The sequence below is a fragment of the Giraffa tippelskirchi genome, chromosome 2, assembly GCF_054371585.1.
Source record: "Giraffa tippelskirchi isolate mGirTip1 chromosome 2, T2T-mGirTip1v1.2.pri, whole genome shotgun sequence".
Taxonomy (NCBI): domain Eukaryota; kingdom Metazoa; phylum Chordata; class Mammalia; order Artiodactyla; family Giraffidae; genus Giraffa; species Giraffa tippelskirchi.
The window spans coordinates 28,874,736-28,888,105 of NC_137276.1; the positions used below are offsets into that span (position 1 = coordinate 28,874,736).

At 48.5% G+C, this 13,370-nt stretch overlaps 1 long non-coding RNA gene across 1 annotated transcript; it reads left to right on the top strand.

The window, feature by feature from the left end:
* Positions 1 to 1,210: 1,210 nt before the first annotated feature.
* Positions 1,211 to 8,990, top strand: LOC145528845 (uncharacterized). The gene is made up of 3 exons (XR_014070734.1): positions 1,211 to 1,323; positions 3,243 to 3,343; positions 5,671 to 8,990. It is a non-coding gene; the product is annotated as an uncharacterized LOC145528845 (long non-coding RNA).
* The last annotated feature ends 4,380 nt before the right edge of the window (positions 8,991 to 13,370 follow it).

Below are 13,370 nucleotides of genomic sequence, written 5' to 3' on the forward strand. Positions count from 1 at the left end.
CACCCCACCCCCTCCCCTAGTTCTGCAGCGGCCAATTTTATGCAGCCACACGGGACCCTCCTGGGCCACTTCCCCCTAGCCTGGGCCAAAGTCACAGAACAGAAGAGCAGTAACCGGACACCCAAGCTGGGAAAGGACTAGAGTTGGGGTGGGGTGGGCTGGGATGGGCGTAGGGGCTAGCGGGTAGGATGGGAGAGGAGGGTAGTTGGTAAGCTAGAGTTGGTTGAAAGGCTAGGCCCTGTAGCATCTGACTTCACAGTCCCATCCGCTAGAAGAGCTGCATAATGGCAAAGCAGTAGGAATTCTGGTGCTAAGTCGAGCGTTCCTGCAGGGCAAAGCCAACTAACGTCTCCCCGCCGCCCAGAGGCGATTGCAGGCCTGTCCACTCCACTTTCCTACCAAGTCGCCAAGAGACTCGGCGCTTAATTCTGCCTCCTCACATCTGGCCGCCTCCTCCCTCCCCACATCCGGCAGGTGCTTCAACCCCAGGAGCCTGGTGATTAGAAGTCCCGGCCGACTAGCGGCCGCAGGGAGAGGTGGGCGGGGCAACACCCCAATGGGCAGCGCTCCGGGTCGGAATTACAGGTTATGCTTGCGAGGCAGGCAGCGCTGGAGGCATTCAGTCTCGAAGCCGCCACTAGCGCCAACGTGGCACTTTGGGCTGGGGGCGGGGAAGAGAGCATTCCTGGAGGCCTGCCCGCGGGACCCGGGGTCTGCCAGACCCCGCCCCGGCCTGCCCCCAGCAGCCTACAGAAGCTGCGCGGCAGTACAGTTTGTAGGTCGGAAACTGAGCTCTGCAGCCAAGGAGGGGACGTTATTCACTCAGGCTCGGTCCAGAAGGAGCTGGCCCGAGATACAGCGGCTTGGGCTGGCCTCTTCATCAACCCCGAGGTTGAGGGCCGGGCCTCCGCCTGGGTCTCTGGACCGCCCAGAGGAACAGGATCCGCATGCGCACCGAGGGCTCGTGAAGTCGAGCTCTCGGAAGCGGTCTGTAACTCTCTACGCAGCCAAGTCCTTTCATTTAGGGGGTCCTTAGCCGCGTAGACGCCACTCCTGACTAGAGGAACTCTGATGAGGTGGGGGTAGGCAGACACACAGTCTTGCAGGTCTCTAAAACGCAGAAGGGGTCGCGAGGCAAACTTCACGCGAGGTCTCCTAACTATCGCGAGATCAAAACAGGAAGTCTAGGAATGCAGAACAGGAAAAGCCCGCGGGTTTTAAATCGGAAAAAGAATGGGCGGAGTCAGGTGTGGCTGTTATGGGTAATTCTTTGTCCTTGGGCCTGGGGGCAACTGAAGTGTTGATCTGGAGCAGAAGTGAACTGTAAGAGAACTGCGGGAAACCCTGAAAAAAAGGAGGGGATGGGGGACTTGAAATTGCGGGGCTTACTATTGGAGCCACCTAAGGACAGGTCTCTGGCTCTGGTTTACAAAGTACCTTGAGGGCGGAAATCTATGTCCTGGTTACAGAGAGCAAGCAATCTGAGATCTCTTAATGAACTGTTGTTGTTGTCTGGTCGTTAAGTCGTCTCCTACTCTTTTGCAAACCCATGAACCGTAGCCCCCCAGGCTCCTCTGCCCGTGGGATTTTCTAGGCAAGAATACTGATGTGGGTTACCATTTCCTTCTCCGGGGTATCTTCCGGACCCAGGAGTGGAAGCCGCGTCTCCTGCTTTGGCAGGCGGATTCTTTACGACTGAGCCACCTGGGAAGCCCCTGGCTTCTAAAACCAGGAGCCAATATTTAAATAACAAACTCCACAGATCTAGAAACTTCACTTATCCCACCTTGTTGCCATCTATTTACTTTCAGCGTCTGGTATTAGGAATTGTGACTAACACACTTCTGACTAATTCATTCTGATCTTGGGAACCTAGCCCCTCTCCTGGCAGCACAATGAATTCTAGGTAAATATTTATGGGTTAAATGTAAAATTTTTCCTGAGTGTAAAAGTCAAGTTTAACGTGAATTTTCAGAGTCGCTGACGAAGGCTGGATCGACAGGGAAGGAGCGCCCTCTGGTGGTCTTGTGGTTGGTGACTAGAGCATGACCGTGAATACAGTAGCCATCAAAAATGTTGACTCTACAGATCTGCTTTTATCTATTTTTTTTTAAGGTTATAAAGGGGACCTGATTTAAATCGGAAGAGGGGTCAAAGTGGACAACTTCATTATTTCTTTTTTCTTTTTGGCCTCCATACCGCGCAGCCTGTGGGATCCTAGTTATGGGACCAGGTGACCAGGAATGGAACCCCGCCCCCTCCCCCCAAAGCGCTGAGTCCTAACTACTGTACTACCAGGGAATTCCCAGGAGATCTGATTTTATTAACTAGAGATTTGTTCCAGGAAAACTCCACATATTGTAAAAATACTTTCAGAAGGAAATTTTATGCTTAAAACACAATTTGAAAGTTTAGATTTTTCCCCATTTCCTTATCATCTGATGCTTTGTCCACTAAGGCTCCAAAACACATTCAGTAACATTTATTTGTATCATAAATAGTAAAGAAATAGCAAAAAAAAAATGTGCATACTCATACTTTGAAAATGTTGACTCATTTTGACCAGACCATGCAAAACTGTTGAGCCACAGGAATAGGATTCTTTTTTTTTTTAACTGTAAGATAATTATTTTACAATATTGTGACTGTTTCCACCATACATCAGCATGAATCAGCCACAGGCATACAACTGTCCCCTCCTTAAGCCTCCCTCCCCATCCCACCCCTCTAGGTTGTCACAGCACTTTGGGTTCCCTGCATCATACAGCAAATTCCCATGGGCTATCTATTTTACATATGATAGTGTATATGTTTCGATACTACTCTCAAGTCATCTCACTCTCTCCCTCCCCCACTGTGACCAAAAGTCTATTCTTCATGTCTGCATCTCTTTTGCTGCCCTGCAAGTAGGATGATCTGTACCATCTTTCTATATTCCATATGTATCTGTTATTATGTGTTGTCTGTCTTTCTGGAAGGATTGTCTTAATTCAGATAATGTGACTACAGCAAAGGATGCTGGATGACAGCATCCTTTTGCATCAGCATGAGGGAGACTAGTTCAGATGAGGAGGGTGAAGTTAAAATTTGTTGAAGAACAGATAATCCTGCCTCTTACCCCTCCTCACTTTTTCCTGTAGATGCTTGTACTGAAGAAGGAATGAGGTATAGAATATAGTGTGCTTTCCACTGTGAATCATAGCCTGTAGTTCACAGGTTATCATACCTTTACTTTCTTTCAGCCACTGACTCATGAGATAATTGTTAAATATAATGACAGTATGAAATGGGTCCTAGATAGATGAGCAACATAAGATGAAACAAGGCATAAAGGATCAATGAGGTAAGAAATTTCTTGGTAAGAAATTACTTGGGAGGACTCACACATTCTAACCTGTCACTTCTTGAACCCTGTTTTGACATGACTGGTGAAAATAACAGGGTTGCAACTTTGAGGAAAAAGTAGAAGTGAAACAATTGGTCCAGACTGACCCATTAGAGATGGATACAGAGGAATTGTGCTTCCCGTGAACATTAGAATCAGTTAAGTCAAAAAAGGCTCAGCATAGATAATTAAGACAGAATACCATGTAGCTAGCTGGGCCTTCCCAGGTGGCACCTAGTGGTAAAGAACCCGCCTGCCAATGCAGGAGATGTGGAGACATGGGTTCAATCCATTGATCAGGAAGATTCCTTGGAGGAGGGCATGGCAGCCCACTTCAGTATTCTTGCCTGGAGAATCTCTTGGACAGAGGAGCCTGGTGGGCTACGGTTCATAGGGGCACAAAGAGTCGGACGTGACTGAAATGACTTACCACGCATGCATGCACCTTGTAGCTACCTACTATGACAAATAGGTGAACTCAGTGAAAATGAAAAGTATGTGTAGGAAAATAGGGTTAAGTGAAAAGGTGAAGTGTATGAATACTGATTATAGCTGTGAAATATTTATTACATATATCATCAACAAACACCCTAAGAAAATTTGGAATGAGGCATATGGTTGAATGTAATGCTTACAATCCTTTATTTTTTAAAATTATTTTTTATAATAAAGTAGAAGCTGTTTTTATAAGTAAATTAGGATGGAGAGATAAATGTAAAAAGTTGGGATAAGATAGGTGAGAAGATAGGCATTATAAGTTAGCTGCAAAAAATTTTACCAAATGAAAGCTGCTGACCAGCAGACTAGCTCTCTGGAAAACAAGCATTAAGGTAAGTTGAATGAGCTTTAAGACATGCAGAAAGAAATCAGGTGAAAATTTTCCTCAGTTTACTTTTCTTATGCCAGGGGAGGCAACTCCTCCCCACAGGCTCCCATTTTCCCATGCACCTTTGAGATGGAAATCATAGTTCCATAGTTCCATCTAACCTGATAACTTGGCCACATTTTTATATCAGTAAACTTAGAAAAGATGTTAAATCATTGGATCTTTCTACATTTCTGTTCACTTTTTTAACCTTTTTATTTCACTTCAAAGTATAACAAACAAAGGAAGAGTGTACAAAGTAGAGTTCAATTAATTAATACAAAACGAACACTCATGTGATCATCTTCCAGGTCAAGAAATACAACATTGTTTACACCCCCAGAAGCTCCCATCATGATTAGCCCCCCCCTTTCCTCCTAGATAACCACTTCTAAACTCTGTATTTTAATTTTACCTGGTTTTGACTTTTATATAAACCAGGACACACCTAGGAATAGAATTGTTGCTTCATGTGATAGGCATGCATTCAACAGTAGTTACTACCAAACTATTTTTCCAAAATGTCTTCCCATTGTGCCACATCCTTGCCAACACTTGGTATCATCAGTCTTTTTCATTTTAGCCATTAAATAAATTAGAGATTATGATTCTAAGATGACCAGTTCCACAAGGATTTCCTCCCCTTTATTTTGACAAATGTTTAGACTTGCATAGAAATTACAAAAATAGCACAGAAGGTTCCCATGTATCTTTCACTCACCCTCTCCCAATGATAAATCTTTTTTTTTTTCCAATGATAAATCTTATATGACCATGATATAATTATCAGAACCAGGACATTGACATTGCTACAATACTACAAACTATGGGCCTTAATTCAGATTTTACCTGTTTTTACATATATTCATGTATGTGTGTGTGTATATAATTAAAATTTTAAGGTGAGTTAATGGGTCTTCTGGTTTTGAGAGGTAAAGTTCGTGCTAAGGGAAAAGCCAGTAGAATCTGCAATACTAGGCAAAATGTCCTTTAATATATAAGTTGCTTTTCCAATTATTACCCAGAGTCCTTGAAGGGAAGGGAGGCTAATTGTCAGGAAAGCTAGATACTCTCACACATTTCACACTCCACATCTACCTGCTGGGATGAGTCCCAGGTTCACTGACTGAAGACTACATGTAGTTATGGCACACTGAGAACGGGAGATCTGGTGACGACAAATGATGTTCTCCAAAGCAGCAGGCTCTTCAGTCCCACCTGATTTTTTCCTTGATGATTTTGTGTGAGGCCAGTGAGATACCTTCCTGCTGACACCTCTACAGTGATCCCTCATTTCTTCCACCTTTATTTTATATAACATCCAAATGATTACCAAACTATCTCTGGCACAGACCTTTATACTGAAAGTCACACCAGTATATCCAAACTGATGAATCTATTTCTCATATTTTCTTTCAAGCAGCCAAAGAAGAAGGCCATAAGCAGCTCCAGCCTACATTATACTTACGGCCCCCAGAAGAAGCATTAGTACATCAAATTGCTCTAATACTTTGGCCACCTGATATAAAGAGCTGACTCATTAGAAAAGGCCCTGGTGCTGGGAAAAATTGAAGGCAGGAGGAGATGGGGACGACAGAGGATGAGATGGTTGGATGGCATCTCAGACTCAATGGACATGAGTTTGAGTAAGCTCCGGGAGATGGTGAAGAACAGGGAAGCCTGGCATGCTGTGGTCCATTGGGTCGCAAAGAGTCAGACAGGACTGAGAGACTGAACAACAACAACAACATCAAATTGCAGGGAGCTATGTTATTGACTCTGCTAGGGTGATGTGCTCAAAAGGAATTAATCACATGGCCGAGGCCTGACCAGCCTGGAGCTTGTCTCCCCTGCATCAGGTGCAGTCAATGCCCCACTCATTTACCACTGACCACCCCAAAAATTACCTGCAGATGGTTCCTGTGCCATCTCATGGGTTTCTCTACCTGTTGAGTCCTCTGGCCCTTAGACTGAGCTCAGCTAGCAGGGCAGGCTAAAAATGCCAGAGTTAACTCAGGAGCAAGCTGTAGCCAGTGAAGCCAAGAGTTGGAGGATAAATACCCCTGCTTCCTTTCCTTTCAGTGGGATGTTTCTGTGCTGTATTCTGTCCAGGCTTGTAGAAAGGTTCTCCCTCACTGATGCACCCTTTATTTGCTTTCCCTCACTCTTTTCATGGGTAACCTCCCAAACAGTCCTTATTTCAGGTTCTGCTTTCTGGGGAACCAAAGTTAAGATAAGTTTTGTAGAGGGAGGAGGCCAGCTGACAGTCTCATCAAGACCATATGGGCCAGGAAAAGTTCTTGGACCCCAAACTACATTTGTTAGTGGCAATAGCCTTGCTTACATCCCACTTTCAACCTTTACTGTTAAGACAAAATAGAGCTTAGCACTGGCTTCTGTGAGGAGTTAGACAATAGGTTAGTATCCAAGATTCTCCTAAGCTGGTTGTTTCCCTGAAGCCAAGGAAGAAGCTGAGAAACGTATGCTAGAACTCCAAGGAAAAACTGGTGGGAGGCTTTTTTATGGGCTGATGGAAAATAGAGAGGACCTAACAGTAAGCCAGGAACTACTTGGCTTTTAGGTAACCAAATCACAGAGAATCCTGGACTCAGAGAGCACCACAATATGGTATACATAATGCTGAGCAGAGAACAATTGTCATCTCTGTTCACTGTGGACAATTTGGTACTAACAGAACAAACGTGTTAGAACATGGGCTAGAAAGAAGAAACATGAGGGTCAGCATAAACCTTAGAGCATGTTTATGAGTCCATAAACCATAAAAAAAAAAAGTCCATAAACCTTACATGTCAGTGTGAAACAGCCTCACAAATCCCCAATTCCTTTGTGTGTTTTCCACCATTTTCCCCAGGCGTAAAATACAGGAAGAGAGGCGCCTAAAGATGACAATCAGGTAAACTCTGCCTCACAAACCTCCTGCTGGCTCTGTCGCCTGACTGGGGGACACCTCAGGGGGAATTTGTTGAGTAGATTCACACTGAAGTTGCGCTCAAGAATTGTGTAGAAATACGGCTCTTTAAATTAAGGAATTGAGATCTTTGGGGCCCTGGGACTTGATTTGCTGCCACACTGCCCTCTACAACATTTTTTTTTTTAAGATTTATTTATTTATTTTATGGCTATGCGGGGTCTTCGTTGCTGTGCGAGGGACTTCGCCAGTTGCGACAAGCCAGGACTACTCTCTAGTTGTGGTGGCCAGGCTTCTCTCATTGCAGTGGTCTCTCTTGTTGTGGGGCATGGGCTGTAGGCGCATGGGCTCAGTAGTTGTGGTACACAGACTGAGTTGCTGTGCAGCATGTGGGATCTTACCTGACCACAGATCGAACCTGTGTCCCTGACATTGGCAAGCAGATTCTTTACCACTGAGCCACCAGGGAAGCCCCTTCTACAACATTTTAAAAGAATCTAGAATCTAGATTTATCACAAGAGAGAAGGCTGCTGTATATCAGTCTTGTGCTTTGGGAACTGTCAAGCTCCCAGCTGCTGGGTGCTGTCTGCAAAGCGGGCAGCAGCTGCAGTGGGAGGCAGCTTAAAAGGCCCCATAGTCTAGGAAGGGCCTCTGAGAAGTTCTTATTTTACCATAGAATCCAGGCTTTCAGTCAGCTTGGCCAGCAGCTGTGACCCATCTGAACCTCAGTTTATTCTGAGAAACAAGGAATTCAGCCTTCAAACATGTTGTATTTGGCATAGTGGGTTTTCTTCTTAATTGCCAATATTTAAATAATGAGAAATTTTGTATAAACTTAGGGGCCAGAGTCATCAGGCCAGGATGTTCAGAGAGACCTAAGGGGGAGCTCCTAGTGATGAGATTAGGAAGTGAGAAAAGTTGGACCTAGTATCTAAGCTCCGAATGCTGCCAGATTTTTTGGAAAGAGAAGAAAACTCAGGGAATCTGGTCCACCCTGCAACCATTGAAGATGAGCATTGGCTGCTGTTGCAGTGGGACTGGCCCTACCCAGCTCACCACAGTCCCAATCAGGCTTACCTCCCTCACTTAAGATTCCTGCTGGTCCATCTGGCCTTTGAGTTTATGATCCTCGAACTAGATGGTTCCTTCAGCTCTAACATGCAGTAATAACAGTGACTATAGTTACCGCTTATCAAACCATTCCAGTGTTTCAGGCACTGTGGCAAGCAATATACATACATCAGCTAGTTTCAGACTTAAAAAGGTGATATTATTAACCTTACTTTTTAAATGAGACGACTGAGGTACAGACCTGGAGGTAAATTTGCCCACTGTCACACTGACCAGTAAGCAACAGAGCCAAGACTTGAACCTGGGGCTAACAACATCCAAGGCCTGATTCTAACCATCACATTATCCTGACAGTATCACTTTATCTTTGTCAGCCTCACTCCAGTGCAGCTGGAGCTGGAACTGCAGCTGGTGTCTTATCATTTAAATACCCCATATTCAGGAGCCAAGCTGTAGAAATGCAGGTGAGCATGTGCCCAGACAGCAGATCAGGAGATGGGGAGATGATGGGGAACCTCATTGGTCACAGCATCTGGGCACCTGAGACCAAAGTGCTTCAGAGCTGGCATCAAGAGAGGGGACTTCCCGGGGGCAGTGTTTTAGACTCCCTGCTCCCAATACTGAGGGCCCAGGTTCAATCCCTGGTCAGGGAACTAGATCCCACATGCGGCAACTAAACGTCCTACATGTTGCAACTAAGACTCAGCACAGTCAAATAAATTTTTTTTTTTTCAAAAGAGAGAAGACGAGAGATGAACTTGGGTTTCTGGGGAGGCAATAGGGGAAAGGCAGGCTAGTCCCCTGTTAGAAGCCTTGGAGAGAACCCCCAGCTGCTCCTAGTGCTGGGACAGGCAAGTGGGAGGTGAGAGCATTTACAGATGGCTGACACCTGAGCTGCTGGTGTTGGTAGGAACCATCCTAGCTATATGTGGTTGGGCTGGAGGGCCTGGTGAGTGGAAATGAGGTGGTTTCCTGAGCAGGGGGGCAGTGTGAGCCTCAGAGCCATAGGGCTTCAGGGCCTCTCTACCCTCCTTGCTTGAGTGGTTGGTCTGTGGTGACCAGGAGGCTCCTTTGCAGGAGGCAGCCCAGTTACCTCACAAGAAAAAAAAAAAAAAAATAGCACTGGAGCCCTCCTTAGGTGCACAAACACGGCAATTTACCCAAGGCCTCCGGACCACGGCCGCGTGCAATAATACATGGAGATGGGAGGGGAAGGGAGAAAAGGTCACGTTCTGAGGCGCCTCAGCTCGGCCGAGGGGGCTGGGACGCCACACACCTGGCCCGGCGGGGAGCAGGCAGAAGAGGCGCTGTCTGGGGGTGAGGGCACCAAGCGGTTCCGCGGCCCGGTCAGGCGGGTGACCCGGAGCCCTGAGCCCGGCGGCTTGTCTGGGGTCCCGCATTCGAGACCCGGAGCAGCCCCTGAGAGAGCCGAGAACGCCGCAGGCAGGTGGCAGCGCTGGGCGAGGAGGCTGACGGAGGGAGCTCTCCAGCCCGGCTGGAGAGCCGGTGCGTCCGCGTTCCACCTGCGCGAGGGCACCTAGCCCGCGGGAGGAGGCGCGGGAGTCCGAGTCGGGTCGGATTCCCAGCCAGCTCTCTCCTCACAGGAGGCGGCCCATTATCCGGCGTCGTTAAAGAGCAATTAGATGGAAATTAAGCCGAGAACAAGTATTGATTATCTCATTAAGGCCGGGGGAGCCCTGTCTGTCGGCGAGAGTTTACCGCGGCTCACCCCATTATCTGCAAGGTGAAAGCCTGCGGTCATCAACACCTACTGAAGTATCGATCTGGTCCCAAACCCAGACCCACCCCTTCCCCCTAGAGTAAGTGTTCTAAGAGGTGACACTAGGGGTGTGAAAAGGTGGAGGAAGAACTCAGGCCCCCCACTCTCTCTGTCTTAGCTCGTTCTCTGTAGTTGCTTTCCTTTTCTGCTCCCAAATCATTTCACACCCTGGTGCTGGCCAGGGGCGTGGCTGTAGGTGTAGGCACTGGAGAGGAAGGTCAGAGGTAGTTCACAACCCTCCAGGCCTGGAGAGATGAGACTCCCCTAGTTTTACATCCAAGGAAGAGAAACTAGAGTTGAGACTTAATGGAAAGAATTTGCCCCAGCTGACACAGCGTATAGGGCACCTCTGGGCCCCAAGCCCCTGGAGGGAGGGGGAAAGGCTTCATTCTGGTTGACCACCATCTCCAAAGGCAGAGACACCTGGAACCACCCCACAGATGTCCCAATGCTTAGAAACCTCAGAATTCAGAAGACGTTTCCTCAGGATCCCAGATGATGTGACATTTGGAGAAAAATCACAGTGTGTTGGAGACAAGAGTTTTTTTCATCCTAGCTTTGCTTCTAGTTGGTTGTGTGACCTTGGACAAGTCACTTTGCCTCTCCAGACCACAGAATCCTCTAAAGAATGGAGTCTAAAGAGCTCTATGGCTCTTGAGTCCTCAGATACCATAATCTGACCGACTAACTGCTGAGCTCCTGCCTGGTAGGGGCTTTCCAGGTGACTCAGTGGTAAAGAATCCACTTGCCAGTGCAGGAGACTCAGGTTCAACCCCTCGGTTGGGAAGATCCCCCCTAGAAGACATGGCAACCACTCCAGTATTCTTGCCTTGGAAATCCCATGGACAGAGGAGCCTGGTGGGCTACAGTTCATGCGGTCACAGTAGAGTTGGACATGACAGTGACTAAACAACAAGAACCCAGCAGGTAGACACTAGGGAGGCAGCGGAGTGCCTAGCTTCTGCCCACACTCCACAAGCTATGACCTCAATGGAGAGAAGATTTCAAACGGATAATCACAGAAATAGTAATTCACAATTATGAATTAGAAGAGTACAGATGCTGTGAGGGTGTTTAAGAAGAGGGTGGTGGAATTTACATAGGAAACAGATATTGCCCTTAAAAAAAAAAAAAAAAAAAAAACACAGGGAAGAAGCCTGTTGCCCACTCATTCACCAACCACAAAATTACTGAAGGTGCTCCAGAGCCCATGGTGAGTAAAGCGATGGTCACTTCCACCTGAAGACCGGTGTCAAGTAGTGGAGAGAGACAATGACATAATAAACAGATAAAGGTAAAAGCACACACATGGTCCGTATACTGGAAAAATATGACATGGGGATATGAGTGAGAATAAGAAAATGAATTTATTTGGGAGAGGGGGTCAAGGGAACCTCTCCGAGAAAGTGAAGGTCAGTCCATGATTTAAAATCAAAAGTCCTTCAATCAAACCCGCGGGAGGAAGGGAGAGGGCTCACCTTCCTCCCCTACTGGCCTAGCCTCAGACCTCTGCCCAGGTCGGAGATGGAGAAGGAAATAGAATTGCGGTCTCTGGCACTCCTGACCCTCTTGAGGGGCTCACCTGATGGAAAGGAGGTGGAGAGAGGGATGGCGGCGGGTGGTGCGGCCGGCACCAGGTTGGCCATTGCGGAGCGAGCGTCGCTGCAGCGATATCTGGGCTCATCTCCCTGCCCCGGAGCCCGGCAACTATTAATCTTGGTTGATGGTTTCTAATATCCTAATTGGGAGGTGGGGAGAGCGGCCCAGTCCGCCCTAAAGGTAGAAGCAGCTAATGGGCCTCTTCATCACCGCCAGGAGCGAGTCCCTGGCGGAGAGCGAGGGGCACTTCAGCAGGTGAGACGCGGAGCTGGCAGCGACCCTTAATGAAGCTGCCGGAGCGGCGGCGGACCGTGAGGGAGCTGGGGAGGGAGCCGGTTCCGGGGGGTGAGAGGAGAGGTAGCCCATTCCCGCCCGGCAACCCAGCTCCGGGGCTCACCTGGGCACACTTTATCTGAGGAGACCTCCTGGGGGCTCAGTGCTGGGGGTGAAGGTCCTGGGTTAGCCTTGCGCAGATGGGAATCTTTTCAGAGGTGACAGGAGCTGGGTAGGATATACGGGGAGGAGGAGTGTCTGAAAGCCCAAGCCCCCCTACGGTAAGCAAGGGCTGGGCACGAAGTGGGGACTCAAGTGTGTTGACCTACGAGGCCTGGGCCCTACGTGTGCGGGTAAGTAGATGTTAGGAGCAAGTGAATTCGCGGGCCTCTGGGACCCCATGACTCCAGAGCGCCTGGTCTCTTCATAGTTGTGCCCCTTCCCCCTCGGTGACTCACTTTCCCTTCTGGGGAGGGTTGGTAAGCTCCCAGCCCTCCAGCTCTCAAGCCTGTCTCTTCCACCAGCACGTGCTAGTGGGATCTGTCTCTAACCCAATCCTTCCAATTCAGCCCTCCTCACCCCCGCCCCCATCCTGGTCCAAACTGCCCGAGGAAGAGAAGCGGGGCGGGGGTGGGGGGAGGAGGTGTCCCCTACGCATCAGGGTCGGCGCCTCTCCTCTGCCCTCCCCAGGGGCCCGCCGCGCTTCTCTGCGAGATTCACTGTCTCTCACTCGCTGTCAGCCTCTTTCCCGCCCCCTCCCTTTTCCAGCCGCATCAGAAATATATTGTATTCTCACCTAATCCTGTTCAATTACAGCATAATAAAACACATAATAAAAACCTAATTCATTTTTCTCCTGCGTCCTTCATCTCCCGGCATCTTCTTGCTCGGGATTAAAAATTTGTCTTCATGTTTGTGGCACCGCAGTCCCGGCGCCTCCGCATCTTTAATGTATGAGCCGGGAGTTAGGGACCCGCGGGTTCTGCAGTCTTCGCGCTGGGAAGGCGCCCACCAGTCACCTTAGGACGCGGGCGGGGAAGGAGAAAGAAGAGTAGACCAGAACCGGGCCTCACCAGCACCCACCCCCTCCCTCCCCAGGGATATAGGCGGATCAAAGGCCCGCAGATTTCCAGTGGCCGTGAGATAGCGCGTCCATTCTTCCAACGGACCCCGCGTGGCCTCCAGGGGGCTTAGTGTGGGGCAGATCTCTGGGGATTTTACCAAGGAGGCTGGGCTACCTGATGCAGCTCAGCTGAAGGTACACAGCAGAGCCAGACAAAGAGGGACCCCGCTGTCTTTAGCCTCCATTCTCTCCTTTGCTTCTGATCTGAGCTGACTGCATCAAGGCAGCTCTGGCTTCCAGCTTAGCAGCACCATCCCCATGGGGTCCCTAGGGACACTCTACCACCCTCTGATCAGTGTGAACAACTGGATCACTGAAACAAGGTTAGAACTCCCCAGAAGGAA